Genomic DNA, 13,460 nt, shown 5'->3' with positions numbered 1-13,460 from the left:
AGCAGCTTGATTATTATACCCGTGCAGAGGGTATTATGATTTCAGTCAGAAGTTTGCAACGCAGTGAAGGAGACGTTTCCGACCCCATAAAGTACATATATTCTCGATCAGCATCACAAGACGAGTCGATCTAGCCATGTCCGTCTGTCCGTCTGTCTGTTTCTACGCAAACTAGTCTCTCAGTTTTTGAGCTATCGGGACGAAACTTTCGCAAAAGCCTTCTTTCTATTGCAGGTAGTATATATGTCGGAACCGACCGGATCGGACAACTATATCTTATAGCTCCCATAGGAAGGAAACGTTAAAAATATTCTAGATTCGGTGTTTTCTCAAATATTACCTTCTACTCTTGGGAATATTATTTTTTAAATATATCTGAATTTCGAATTAAATATTTAAAAAATCGGATCACTATATCATGTAGCTGCCATAGGAACGGTCGAAATATTAAATGTAAATTAAAAGGAAAACAATTATATCTTTGTTGATTTTTATTACCTTCTCTTTTACTCTGGGATATGACTATTTTTAAATATTTCCGAATTTCGATTTCAATTTTAAAAAGATCGAACTACTATATACTATACTACTATATAGCTACTATATAGCTGCCATAGAAACGATCGAAAAACAAGAAAGGAAGCTAGCTTCGGCCAGCCGAAGCTTATATACCCTTGCAGGTAAAGTAAATACGCAAGTGCATCGACACTGACCGGTTGTGTTTCATCTGAGCTCTTGAAATTACCTTTCAATCGTGGTTACACCGAACGTATATAATCCTAAAATTGGAGAATATCATTCTAAAACCCCGCTTAACACTTTACGCATCGTATACAAACATTACAACGCGCCAATAAGCATATTTAATTAAATTTCAATTTATCAATGTAGTCCGTTAACGATACTGACAGTCGTGCGAGTGAATGGGACAGCGATATCGCTAAGCACGTTAACGGACTAAAAGCCGAACGGTTAGGCAGCCGACGAGACTACCTTCTATAATTGTACCATGACCTGGAGTTCTGCCCAACTCTTTAATCTCCCACTGCCTGCTCTTCTGCACGCTTCTCTTAACAGCCTGTTAACTGCACAGTGTCCCAACAATCACCAAAATGAGTGTCGTCATCTGTTCCGCAAAAGAAATGCGAGTTCAATGGTGTTATCATTGGAGATAATTATTTGTCTTGTTGGCTTTGTGACAATTGCGCTCATGTAAAATGCGCAGGAATGGGTCAAAACGGCCGTGTAGTCGATTTGATCTTGAAGAGATGCGGCTTAACTTGGTTCTACCCTACCTGCCTTGTACTTACTCAGGAGATGAAAGCCTTCATGAGGCAAACAAGGAATGCGCTTGCAGAATTTCGTAAGCAGCTGACCAGCAGCTTTGAAATCTTCTCTACTATGGAGTCGCAATTTCTCGACTGTAAACTGCTTAACGAATCACCAAGGCGAAAGATTGCGAATAATAATAAACATTCGCTTCAAATTCCATCTCCCTGCACTGCTGCAGTTGGTATTCCGTCACCTATTAGTGCGAGCCTGAATTCAATCTTGGCTGTCAACAACTCAACTGGACTAGGCACATCGGGATTGCAGTCTAGTTTCGCCTTTAACAACACCTTACCTGGATCTGAGCCTGGAGCATCTGGATTGCAGCCTAAACAAAATACCGGTACGACTGCAGAAGGCTCTTTAACTCTTCAACAGCTACACTCAGAAAATGAATCGCCCTGAATTTTAGAAAATCGCCTATGGATTTGCTTCACTGGCGATTTTTTTCTTTAAAATAAAAAAATTTTCTACTGGTAAAGAAAATTTTCTTCCAATTAATCAAAATTCATTAAATTCAAGAAATATTCCAGAAATATAGAAAAAAATCGCCAGTAAAGCAAATCCATAGGCGATTTTCTAAAATTTTTTTTTGAGTGTAGTACCTGGCCCTGGCTCACTACATTTGAACCCAGATCTTGCTACTACAATCGCACCGGCTGCGCTTCCTTCGAGCCAACCCGCTGCTAATCAACTCCTCAGCCACTATCAGGCGTGGCTCCTAAATCCAATGCGGCGGATCTACCTCTCAGGGGCATTGCACCTAATAGGTCGGTCTTTGTTTCTCGTCTCAATACGGAAGCCACTGCTGATTGTGTTAAAAACTACCTGTGACAAAAATTGGGTGCACAACCTAGTAGTATAAGTGTCTTTAAGTTTAATTTCAAACAACCGCGTGATATTTCTTTTTTTAAAATTACTCTTCCAGAATCTATGTTTTCTAATGCTTTAGATCCCACAATTTGGCCGGAGCACACTATAATGCACGAATACATCCGCAAAGGTGCATCTCAGGATCCCAATTATGTTGATGCAAAAAACTAAATCGCTCTATATATATGTTGCTTAGGCTCAGATGACACATTCAATTTTTAACGTCAATTTATTGTAGCAATTTTTCTTTATTGGGTCTTTAAACGAGCGCGAGAAAGAAACAAACATTTTTGGCTGCTCTACCACTAACACCAATAATAAAAGCGCGATATCCTATTAATCTTGACTCCCTTGCACTTCTTTAAACTCACATAAATGAAAAATTGTCACAATAAATTGACCCTAAAAATTGAATGTGTCATCTGAGCCTCATCAGAATGTTCGTAGTCTATTGGGGAAACTAAAAAGAGTTTACTCTAACAGCACCTTGCTGGATTTTGACATTATTGCTATATCTGAAACCTTGCTCAACTCAACTGTTTATGATCAAGAAATATTCGTCAACAAGTTTTCTATTTACAGATTAGACCGCCCAATTCGTGGTGGTGGCGTTCTAATTGCGGTACTAAACTCTCATTCTTCTGAACTTTTTCCTTATGATAATATTCATAATGAATGAATTTATGAATTTGTAGCAGTTAAAATTACTACCGATAAATGTAATGTAAATCTTACTTGCTCCTACATACCCCCTGGCTCTGATCCCGCTATTTATCTTCATCACCTTTCAGCTATTTCTGTCGTTTCTTTATCTGTTGGTGACGCCGACTTATTGTCCTGGGTGATTTTAACTTACCTCATCTTTCATGGCTTCCTAACTCAGACTCTATTATTCTATTCCCTGAAAATCAACATGAATTTGTAGATGGGTTAACTAAATTGTCACTTGGACAAGTTAATTCCATAAAAAACTCTAGAGAAAGGATCCTTGACCTAATTATACCCGTTACTCGTAGAGTAAAAGGGTATATTAGATTCGTGCAAATGTATGTAACAGCTAGAAGGAAGCGTTTCCGACCCCATAAAGTATATATATTCTTGATCAGGGTCACTAGCCGAGTCGATCTAGCCATGTCCGTCTCTCCGTCTGTCCGTCTGTATGAACGCTGAGATCTCAGAAACTACAAAAGCTAGAAGGTTAAGACTTCCCACACATATTCTTTGGCTTCCTACGCAGCGCAAGTTTATTTTAGTTGAGCGCCACGCCCCCTCTAACGCCCACAATCGCCCACTAACGATTTTAAAATGGGTCCTGCGCCAACATCTTTAAAGATTTCCTAGAAGTATAAATGCAATTTTGTTGTGTATATTTATACCTATCAAAATGTAAAAGACATTTTTCAAATCGGACCATTCATTAAAAAGTTATACGCAATCAACATTTATATATCTATCTCCCTCGCACTATCCAGTACAGCGTTCGCACTCCCTTTAGCTGAGTGACGGGTATTAGATAGTCGGGACACCAACCCGACTATAGCGTTCTCTCTTGTTTTTGTTAGTGATGTGTCTGTGGCAACCGTTTCCAGATGCGATCCTGTGTCCACGTTGATATAAATTTTGAAACCACGAATCAGTCTGCCCCACAACGCGTTAATTGTTTTAGGAAAACCGACTATATGGGATTAAATTCCCACTTGGACCGTCTAAACTGGTCGACCTTATACTCTTTCACTGACCTTGATAGCGCAGTCCTTTGGTTTTATGAATCGGTTTGCTCTGCCTTAGATACCTTTGTCCCTGAAGTTTCCGTTGCAAACTTATTAAAGCCTCCTTGGTTCTCCAGGCTTCTGTCCTACCTCAAAAACACAAAATCACGTCTTTTTAAAAAATATAAGAAATCTGGGTCCCCCTCAGATTTTTCCCAATATGTTATTGCCCGATCTAATTTCGTAATATCTAATAATCAATGTTATGATGAGTATATTGCTGAATGTAGACAAAATATTAGATCTGACCCTAAAAAATTCTATTCCTTTGTAAATTCTAAAAGAAAATCTAATGAATTTCCGCCATGTCTCCATTTGGGTAATATTTCGGAATCTTCCGATATTAACATTTCTAACCTCTTTGCAACTTTCTTTCAATCTACATACTCTTCTCTCTCCTTTCACACATCGACTAGTTATCCATACGCTTTGCCTCACATTAATAATATCCACATCCCACCGTTTACAATCAGTGACGTTCTAAATAGCATGTTGACTATTGACGAGTCTTTCTCTGCTGGTCCTGATAAAAGTCCGAGTTGCATAATCAAACAGTGTGCTGCATCTCTTTGCGGCCCGATCACTTTCCTATTTAACCTCTCACATCTTTTTTAATCCCTCTTCACAAGAAAGGCTCTAGAACTAACGTTGGTAATTACCGAGGTATTGCCAAGCTGTCTGCGATCCCTAAGCTTCTCGAACGTCTAGTAACCTGTCAGATTCAGCATATGTGTAGTTCAATTATTTCAACATCCCAACATGGATTTGTTAAGAAACGTTCTACTTCTACGAATCTTCTCGAATTTTCGTCCTTAATTCATTGCAGTTTTCTCCAGAAGAAACAAACAGATGTCATATTCACCGATTTCAGCAAGGCGTTCGACTCGGTTAACCACTCTTTACTTCTTCATAAACTATCTCTTATTGGATTTCCTCCCTACTTACTTGATTGGATTTCGTCATACTTGTCGAACAGATCTCAACGTGTATTGTTTAAAAACGAAGTATCTTCTTTGGTAAATGTTACTTCAGGCGTACCACAGGGTAGTCACTTGGGACCATTACTATTCATTTTGTTTATTAATGACCTCCCACAGGTGATGTCCCACTGCACTGTATGTCGTTTTCAAATTTAAGTTCACATCTTCTCATTCAGTCTGACCTCAACAATTTCCAGGCTTGGGCCTCAACAAACTTGCTATCACTGAATTATTCAAAATGTAAAACAATGTTGTTCTCCCGCACTACTGCCCACACAACCTCGTACACCCTTGGAAACTCCTTATTGGAGCGTGTGGAGAAAATTAATGATCTTGGTGTGTTGTTAAGCCTAGTTCGCCCAATTATGGAGTATTTAATAGAATCGGTTCAAAAACAATTCTTAATATTTGCTTTGCGTAACCTTAATTGGGATCCTGATCGACATTTACCACCTTATTTGTCCAGGCTAAAACTGATACACCTAAACACTTTAAAACACCGCAGATTTTGTAACGGTGTAATATTTATACATAAACTGCTGAGCGGTGCGGTGTATTCTCCAACTTTGCTGAGAGATATCAATATTGCAGTTCCCTCACGATACACTCGTGCCTTCCGTCCTATCCGTCTACCAATTGTGAGATCTAATTTTTCCCTTCATGAACCATTCCGTGTTTTATGTACTAATTATAATTTAGCCTATCAATGTATATCCTTTGAGACTTCTATTGATTTTATATCCCTCCAAATTTACTGTTATGTACCTCGATTCACTAAACGTATAAATGTAAGCCAAATAAATAAATAAAATAAAGTAAATACCTATAGTTTAATGCTCACTCGGTGCAGTTCCAGGAATTCCAGATTCAGAGAGCCCATTAAATTTTGTTTTTAATTTGTCAAAAATCAAAACGCCTATTTTCTACAAAGTTACAATGAATTTTCTTATATTTGTTTGAATATTCCTATGGGAGCCTTAAGATATAGTTGTCCAATCCGGCTCGCTTCGACATATGTACTACCTGCTATAGAAAGAAGACTTTCGGGAAAGTTGCATCGCGATAGTTTTAAAACTGAGAGACAAGTTCGCATAGAAACGGACAGACGGACAGACGGACATGGCTAGATAGACTCGGCTATTGGTGCATTAAACTATATCTGCAAGGGTATAAAAGCTTCGGCTGGCCGAAGCTAGCTTCCCTTCTTGTTCCTTGTATTTTTTATCAAATAAAAAAAACTAGTGACGATCGCACCTTCAACATACAAAAGTTGTGATATCAACATTTGTGACGAAAAATTATTACACTCGTCATTAAATAGACTTTCTAATATTTTCTCATTCGGCCCGCCATAGCAGACTATTCCAGCCTTTTTCCCTTTACAGGCATTTTCTATTGCAGCGTGCCCCTCATTCGACGGGTATTTTCAAAAGGAATACAACTAAAACATTGCGAGGGGGCCTTTATCCCCACCGGCCCCAACAGCTCCAAATTTCGAAATTTTCACTTTTTCACTTTCACCGCTCTCTCTCCCAAGCCAATTGATTTTCTTAGAGTCTTGGTATGCAATCCTGTTAGTTTTCGCAATACCTTTCGATAGGTGTATCATTCATTATGATCGGACCATCACAGTAGATTTTCATTTCTTCGTGTATTTATAGTAGTCGCTTTCGCACACTCTCCCGGTGCGCTTCGTCACTACATGGACTGCCGTCCATAGTGTTTTTTTTATAAAAATAGCTAAAAACAAGAAAGGAAGCTAGCTTCGGCCAGCCGAAGCTTATATACCCTTGCAGATCATTCCTATTAATGAACAAATCGCAAAAATGTTCAATTTTCTAATATTTCTCATTTATTTTCCGATCGTTCCTATGGCAGCTATATGATATAGTCGTCCGACTTTGATCAAATTAAAATTGAAATTCGGAAATATTTAAAAAGAGTCATATCCTAGAGTAGAAGATAATACAATAAAAATCAAAGAAACTAGAATTTATTTCCTATTACTTTTCCATTATTTTTCCGATCGTTCCTATGGCAGCTGTATGATATAGTAGTCCGATTTTTTAAATAATTAATTCGAAATTCAGAAATATTTAAAAAATAATATCCCCAAAAGTAGAAGGTAATATTTCAAAAAACACCGAAGCTAGAATTTTTTAGTGTTTTTTTTTCCGATCCTTCCTATGGGAGCTATAAGATATAGTTGTCCGATCCGGTCGGCTCCGACATATATACTACCTGCAATAGAAAGAAGACTTTTGCGAAAGTTTCGTCCCGATAGCTCAAAAACTGAGAGACTAGTTTGCGTAGAAACAGACAGACGGACAGACGGACAGACGGACGGACAGACGGACAGACGGACATGGCTAGATCGACTCGTCTTGTGATGCTGATCAAGAATATATATACTTTATGGGGTCGGAAACGTCTCCTTCACTGTGTTGCAAACTTCTGACTGAAATCATAATACCCTCTGCAAGGGTATAAAAACACCGAAGCTAGAATTTTTTAAAGTTTTTTTTCCGATTGTTCCTATGGGAGCTATAAGATGTAGTTGTCCGATCCGGTCGGCTCCGACATTTATACTATCTGCAATAGAAAGAAGACTTTTGCGAAAGTTTCGTCCCGATAGCTCAAAAACTGAGAGACTAGTTTGCGTAGAATCAGACAGACGGACAGACGGACGGACAGACGGACAGACGGACATGGCTAGATCGACTCGTCTTGTGATGCTGATCAAGAATATATATACTTTATGGGGTCGGAAACGTCTCCTTCACTGCGTTGTAAACTTCTGACTGAAATCATAATACCCTCTGCAAGAGTATAATGACAATTTCAGCCCCTTTTTCTTCCTTTTCATACAAAATTTTACTGAGATGTCTCCATTCAAAAAATTATAAGAAATACAAGGAAAAATATTAAAAAAAATTTTTTTGCTGTTATTGTTTATTTTGATTGGGGAATAACTTTGCATTAAAACATTTCTGTTTTAAGCCCCAGGAAAAAAGTTGAAAATTTGACTTTCACAAAATTTGCTCACTTTTCAAAGGGGTCTTAATGAGTTAAGAACATTTTTGTGTCATTTAAACGGAATTGAAGTGCTCTTTCTATAGGTGCCAAAAGTTTATATTATAAGTTCAAAATATGAGTACAGTTAACATTGTGATGTTAATGTGAAATAATAGGAAATTTAAATTTTGCAAATTAATAAAATGATCTGCAAGGGTATATAATTTCGGCTTTCCGAAGCTAGCTTCCTTTCTTGTTTCATATTTAATCACGCAGTTTTATATTTATTGTGTTAAAAGGTACCCTTCAGTTCTGGCATCCCATGTCGGGGACAATTCCTTAGGCCAAACGCTCGGACGCTGTCGACGTCAGCAGAGCCGTCGGTATTTATATATTGCGCTCTCTTTCCTTGTCTTATAATTTGTTGTTGTACTGAAGGGAAAAGCGGAACTCCAATACAATTTTCTCTACGGGGCGTCCTCGGTGCGTCCTGAGGTACAAATGACCTGTCCTCGGGTTTTCCCTTGGGGATTTCTGAGGGAAAAGTGACATCTGGAACTGAAGGGTATGTATTTATATACACCCAAAAAAAAAAAATCGACTGAAATCGCCTTTGGTTTTAGAAAATCGCCTATGAATTTGCTTTACTGGCGATTTTGTCTATATTAAAGAAAGTAGGTTTTTAAAATCAAAGACGTTTTTTCTAAAAATCAAAAAAAAACAAGAGAGAACGCTATAGTCGAGTGCCTTGACTATTAGATACCCGTTACTCAGCTAAACAACTTAATAGAAATATGCCTTCTTATATGTTTTTCGACGCTCGATTTTTACCCAGGGATCTCTTTCTAGAAGAGGCTTTCTAGAACTTTCAATTCTGCCTAGCACATCTTTCGTCTCTCTCTAGCGCAGGTAAATGCACTTGTGAAAAACGTATACGAGCAAAAAGAGACAAAATGCGCGCCCCATTTCAAATAATTTAAAATTTGCAATAACATAATGTAAATTAGAGTGACCACAGAAAAAAAGGCAGATTTTTTCCTATGCCATTTCCTAGATGGCGCTAGTGTATATTGTATTGCGCCATCTACCGCCAGATATTGGTACTACTGGTCATGAAAGGCGGAAATGTAGGCGCTGGACAGGTTTAAGCGTTTATTGAGTTTGTGGGCGTTAGAGTGGGCGTGGCAATTTTTTACTTGGCCAATCGATAGGTATTGACGAAGCGAATACATATCAGTTACTATTTTCATAATAGCTTCAAAACTGTAGGCGTTAGAGGGGGCTTGTGGGCGTTAGAGGGGGCGTGGCACCTTTTTGAAACAAACTTGCGCTGCGTAGGAGCTCCTAGAATATTCATGCAAAACGCCAATCTTCTAGCTTTTATAGTTTCCGAGATGTCAGCGTTCAGACGGACAGACGGACATGGCTAGATCGACTCGGCTAGTGATCCTGATCAAGAATATATATACTGTATGGGGTCGGAAACGCTTCCTTCTAGCTGTTACATACTTTTGCACGAATACAATATACCCTTTTACTCTGCAATTAGACTGCAATTTAGAAATATTTTGCTAGAAAGTAAAAAATTATTTTTTAGAATTTAGAAAAAAAGGTTTTCTAAAAAATAGAAATACGGTTTTTTTTAAATATAGACAAATATTTTTTAAATAACAAAAAAAAAATTCTCAAATTTAGAAAATACAAAAATCTATTTTCGGGCTACGGAATTATACCCGGTTGTTTCTGTGACGCCACGGCCTTTGTGTTGTTTGTTTGTCACCTTATTTGAATTTCCTTTAATTGAGCACATGGGTGGTTTCAAATGGGAACTGTAATAATAACTGAAATGAGTGTACAAATTACAAATTATAAATATAAAAACCCAATAACTTACTATTTTGAGAAAAACATCTTGGTCGCCGCATGCGGGAATCGAACCGCTAACCGCTCGCCTCACAGTTTGCAGTCAAGCACTCTAGCTGCGCCACGGAAGCATCACGTGAGGCGCTGTACAAAGTCTATTCACATTTTGTTCTCCTATTTTTACTCAAATTGATCTGGCTCACTTCTGGTTATTCCTTTTAGTTGTTCATTTAATTTTGCTTTTAAATATTTATTGATTAATATTAATATTTATATATATATTATGGTTTAATAGTAACAGTAATTGAATGTTTCAAATTTGAAAAACTTAAATATCATTTTTATCAAAATATAATTATTCATCAGTTTAAAAAAAATGTAATACATATGTAAATATTAGTGCTAAAAAAAAAAACAAAAATACCTCATGAGTTTTTCGTCTCGACGTGGGATTGACCTCACACTTGCGGCTATAAGCTTGAATAACATATTCATGCACGCACGCGTTACACCCCTATGCTAATAAGGGAAATTTTCTTCGACTAATAGCGATTTTTTCTTAGGCTTAAAAAAATTTTTCTAAAAAGTGTATAAGATGGGAAATTGATGAAATGCGGTTAAATTTTTTATTTTCTAGAAAAATATTTCTTAAAATCACACATTTTTTTTTAAATGTTAGAAAAATCGTTAAACATTTTTTCTGTTTTTAGAAAAACAATATTTCTATTATGTAGAAATATTTATAATTTTAATGGCAATTTTTTTTTAGTTTTAGAAAAGTTCAGTCTTTTTATACCCGTTACTCGTAGAGTAAAAGGGTATATTGTATTCGTGCAAAAGTATGTAACAGCTAGAAGGAAGCGTTTCCGACCCAATAAAGTATATATATTCTTGATCAGGGTCACTAGCCCTGTCCGTCTGTCTGTCCGTCTGTCTGTCTGTGTGTCTGTCCGTATGAACGCTGAGATCTCAGAAACTACAAAAGCTAGAAGGTTGAGATTTTCCACACATATTCTTGGGCTTCCTACGCAGCGCAATAGTCGGGACACGAACCCGACTATAGCGTTCTCTCTTGTTTTTTATAAAATCAATGGCGATTGTAACCCTCAAATAAAGAAAGGAAGATTAGAAAAATAAACCTTATAATTTAGAAAAAAAATTAATTTTTCTGTATTTGAGAAAAAAATTTCTAAAAAAAAACTCGTTCAATAGAGAATTTTTTTGAAGATTAGAAAATTTTTCTGAAGATTAGAAAATTTTGCCTCTTTCTAGAATATTTTTTTAAAGCACAGAAAACATTTTTTTTCTATATTTAAGAAAAAATAATTTTTTGAGTGTATAATTTAAATATATAAAACGAAACATTTAATTTGCAGATAATAATTTTAATTGTATATACAGCTGCGGCAACAATAATAGCATCATTGTGTAGGCAATTCTTATTTGTGCTATAAAACGGGCATTTTTTTTAAATATTTGCATTCAGTTTTATGAGTTAGTAGGGTTACATATCTAGTAACTAAACTAAGTGTGGTTACGACCACAATGCGCACTGTGTTTAAACAAAAATAGCACTATTTTTGGAAAAAGCTTAAAAAACTTTAAAAATTGAGATTTTAAAATGTTGTTTGTTGGAATATTTAATTTTATCATTATGAACGGCAGTCCATGTAGTGACGAAGCGCACAAGGAGAGTGTGCGAAGGGGACTACTATACATATATAGCCGCAGAATTGAAAATCTGCTGTAATAGGCCGATCGTAATGAGTAATACACCAAATTAAAGGTATTGCTAAAACTTAAAGGATTGCATACCAAGACCTCAAGAAAATCAATTGGTTTGGGAGAGAGAGCGGTGAAAGTGTAATCGTGAAAATTTAGAAATTGGGATCTGTTGGGACCGGTGGGGATAATTGGCCCCTCGCACTACGTTAGTTGTATTCCTACTGAAAATGCGCTTAATATATCAGAAAATCGGTCGCTCCGTTCAAAAGTTATACCGAAAACAAATTTGCGGAGGCCTAGTTAAAATGAAAATGTAATTATGTTTGTCAGTTTGTCTGTGTGTCCCAAAACATGGTTTTAAAGTCCACAAAGATTTATAAATTTACAGTGGACGATGTGGGTTCAGTTAGTGCTTTTATAGGCGTAATCTCGGAGGTAAGAGAGGCTGAGCAATCAAGATAATATGAATATGACCCCGGAAGGGTTTTCGTGTCAATTATAACCTCTAGCAAAGACCCGGGGCATGCTCGGAGTCGAATAATAGATTCCTCACGTAGTCTAGCCGGAGAGTTTGAGGGTCCAAGAGTTAATAACGTGAAACTTGAGGAAGGTCTAGAGGGTAGTATCGACTATCGTATTATCTTGGATATACTCGGGGTTGTCAAGGCACTACACTAAAAGTCCGGGCGGATCTAGAACCTTGGGAACCAATAACGGCAACATTCGGGCGATCCCAAGAATGCTACCGAGGTCGGTTGTAAAATTCGGGCGGACCCAGAACTTCAGAATTACCTACGGGAAATCCGGGCGGGCCCCAGGATACCTATGCTTTCCTACCAAATTAATGTGGACAGGCTAGGGTTCTCGACGTTAATTGTAAAATCTGAACGAATCCTAGACTTTATAATTAACTACGGAAATCCGGGCGGGCCCCAGGATACCTACAGGTTTTTGGGTTATCGGTTCAGGTGGTCAATGCTCATTATAAAATCTTGGCGGACCCAGGATTCTTGTAATCATCTACGGGTGGGGTTAATGTTAATTATAGAATTCGGGCGAACCCAGAATTCTATCACGAACTACCTTAAAAGCCGGACGCACCCAGAACTTCCAGATAAACTACTGTTTAAAGTCGGGCAAACCCAGAACTTCTTATTAACTACTATTTAAAGTCGGGCAAACCCAGAACTTCTTATTAACTACCATTTAAAGTCGGGCAAACCCAGAACTTCTTATTAACTACTATTTAAAGTCGGGCAAACCCAGAACTTCTCATTAACTACTATTTAAAGTCGGGTAAACCCAGAACTTCTAGTTAACTACAATAATCAATACAGGGCAAGTTAGGTTATAAAGTTGGGGTTATAGGTCATAAACGGATTCGCTGTTAGTTCTAGGTTATCGGTTATGTGTTGAGTTGCCCGTCGGAATTATATTTCGGATTATTTTTGGTTATTTTTTTTATTATTATATTTTTTTTCCGGTTTTAATAAAGTAAACACACGCATCAATCACTTTGTTCTTTCGCTTCTTGCATATTTCTTTACTTGTTTTTGAACAATTGCTCTTTTCTCGAGACTTTTTTGCTGCACCAGATACTAACTAGTGGTAGACTGTACCACGTGCCTCTGCGTAATGATCCCTATTCCCGGTTTCTCTGCGGCGTTCCGATCCGTACTGACTTCCCGGCGTTTTCCCCCTGCCTTCGACCCTCGCAGCCGCGACTTTTTTGTAATTCACCACATCACGGCGCGTGCTAACGCGCTGTAGCTGAGGTGAGCTTCTCTCGCTAGACTCTCTGATCGCGCGTTCACGCGCTCGCACTCTGTCGCGAGCTTTCTCATTGGCCTACGTGGCTTATTGTTCTCTCTCGCTCTGTCTGGCGTCGGCTGCGTCGTCGCCGTCG

The 13,460-nt window shown here is 37.7% G+C and overlaps 1 long non-coding RNA gene across 2 annotated transcripts in view; it reads right to left on the bottom strand.

Annotated features, from left to right (window-relative positions):
• LOC138913440 (uncharacterized) overlaps positions 1-13,224 on the bottom strand; it is a 60,533-nt gene extending 47,309 nt beyond the window's left edge. For both annotated transcript variants that reach the window (XR_011419182.1, XR_011419183.1), the window contains exon 1: positions 13,102-13,224. This is a non-coding gene — a long non-coding RNA (uncharacterized lncRNA). The remainder of the gene's footprint in view (positions 1-13,101) is intronic.
• Between the last annotated feature and the right edge of the window lie 236 nt (positions 13,225-13,460).

The sequence above is a fragment of the Drosophila takahashii genome, chromosome 3R, assembly GCF_030179915.1.
Source record: "Drosophila takahashii strain IR98-3 E-12201 chromosome 3R, DtakHiC1v2, whole genome shotgun sequence".
Classification (NCBI taxonomy): Eukaryota; Metazoa; Arthropoda; class Insecta; order Diptera; family Drosophilidae; genus Drosophila; species Drosophila takahashii.
This window is presented reverse-complemented; position numbering and strand designations above follow the sequence as displayed.